The sequence below is a fragment of the Ceratotherium simum genome, chromosome 31 (genome assembly GCF_057802395.1).
Source record: "Ceratotherium simum simum isolate JZ-2026a chromosome 31, ASM5780239v1, whole genome shotgun sequence".
NCBI classification, from domain to species: domain Eukaryota; kingdom Metazoa; phylum Chordata; class Mammalia; order Perissodactyla; family Rhinocerotidae; genus Ceratotherium; species Ceratotherium simum.
Window position 1 is genome coordinate 27,942,118 of NC_141930.1, and position 2,309 is coordinate 27,944,426.

The following is a 2,309-nucleotide window of genomic DNA, read 5'->3' on the forward strand; positions in this document are numbered from 1 at the left end:
CTTCTACAGTATGTAATAACTGATATGAGCTAGAAGGACTTTAGAGCTATTTAAATATATTGCATTTGTTTACTCTCACAATGATTTGGAATTAAGACACGTATCTTCTGGGTCTAGTGATAACCTATCTCACAGGTTTTATATTAGAATCACGAAATAATATGCAAAATGGATTGAAATTGTAAAATAATGTATAAACACTAATATTATTATTGTAACATCTGCATTAAACATTATAAAATAAATAGAATCATGTCTGCATAATTTTTCTATTAAAAATGTGTAAATATATATACAAATATATATAACATATGAACAATAAATATGTCTTAAGCATGCTTAAAACAACAGTTTTGGAGGGCAGAACTCTAAAATCAGTTTCACTGGGCTAAAATCTAACCATATTAAACTGATAAGAACAGATACTACACTTGATCTTAGCCAAAAGGCAAACCATACATCTAATAAGGGGTTAATCTCCAAAATATATAAAGAACTCATGCATCTCAACAACAAAAAAACTAACAACCCAATTAAAAAAGGGGCAAAAGACCTGAACAGACATTTCTCCAAAGAAGATATACAGATGGCCAACAGGCACATGAAAAGATTAACTATCAGGGAAATGCAAATCAAAACTACAATGAGATATCACCTCACGCCCGTCAGAATGGCTATAATTAACAAGACAGGAAACAACATGTGTTGGAGAGGATGTGGAGAGAAGGGAACTCTCATACACTGCTGGTGGGAGTGCAAACTGGTGCAGCCACTATGCAAAACAGTATGGAGAGTCCTCAAAAAATCAATGATAGAACTACCATATGATCCAGCTATTCCACTGTTGGGTATTTATCCAAAGAACTTGAAAACACCAATGCATAAAGATACATGCAGCCCTGTGTTCATTGCAGCGTTATTCACAATAGCCAAGACTTGGAAGCAACCTAAGTGCCCATCAACAGACGAATGGATAAAGAAGAGGTGGTATATATACACAATGGAATACTACTCAGCCATAAGAAACGATGAAATCCAGCCATTTGTGACAACATGGATGGACATTGAGAGTATTATGCAAAGTGAAATAAGTCAGAGGGAGAAGGTCAAATACCGTATGATTTCCTTCATTAAGTAGTAGATAATAACAACAATAAACAAACACATAGGGACAGAGATTGGATTGGTGATTACCAGAGGGTAAGGGGGGAGGGAGGAGGGTGAAAGGGGTAATTCGGCACATGTGTGTGGTGATGGGTTGTAATTAGTATTTTGGTGGTGAACATGATGTAATCTATGCAGAAATAGAAGTACAATGATGTACACCTGAAATTTTTACAATGTTATAAACCAATGTTACTGCAATAAACAAAAAATTAAAAAAAATCAATAATAATTAAAAAAATCTAACCATATTTTTTAATATATTAAGGATTAAGACAGAAATCATATATTACTGAATGGGTTGAGTTTGAACAACTTATTTAATGATTGGTTGAGTCTTTATTTTTCTTTGTATTTTGTTTTTATAGACTTTTAAACATCATTTGACAAAGGTTTGCATCATTTATTGAGATTTTTAAGAGGGCTTAGGGGATTTTCACTCTGGCTAAGATAGAAGAACAGGGACTAGACTCATTCCCCTGCCTTAAACAACTAAAAATCTGGATAAAGTGTATGAAAACAATACTTTTCAGACATTGAACAACACGATGCTCAGGAGAATGACCCCCCAAAGAAGGGAAATAAACAAAGTAAAGCTTATAATCATCCGTGTTTTCTGCCTGGAGGCATTCAGTAGATGCTGGCACAGGGAACGGTAAAGCAGAAACAGGGCTAGGATAATAGTGAGCCAATGAGTTGCAGAGAGTGCAAAGTTAAGGAAGTACTCATTTGGAGGGTCTCATGCAAGCGCAGAGCTGGTCCTGAGCAAGAAGAGTATGGAGGTCTTCTTAAGCTGGGGAATAGTAATCAAATATTAGGGAGGTTCAAGTGACAGGAATTTGCATGAAGTAAAAGAGACTATGCAGAAAAACAGTTCCAAATATCTGCATCACCAGCTTAAGCTCTTGGCTGATTACTAAGTTCTACCTGTGTAAAATGAGACTCGAATAGAGCGAGAACGGAAACTTACCGTAGAGCACACAGGGCTATGGTATGTTTGAGTTCCAACTAACTGGGATCAAGTAACCTCACTGAACAACCAGGACAGTCAGAAGAGACTCAAGACATACTGCTACTTAAGAGGAGATCCAAACTAGTTTTAGAGTAAAGGCGACTCCAAACTCACCCTAGCAAAGTTTAAAAAC

At 35.9% G+C, this 2,309-nt stretch overlaps 1 pseudogene; it reads right to left on the minus strand.

Annotated features, from left to right (window-relative positions):
- Positions 1-313: 313 nt before the first annotated feature.
- LOC147913049 (U2 spliceosomal RNA) lies at positions 314-457 on the minus strand (annotated as a pseudogene).
- Between the last annotated feature and the right edge of the window lie 1,852 nt (positions 458-2,309).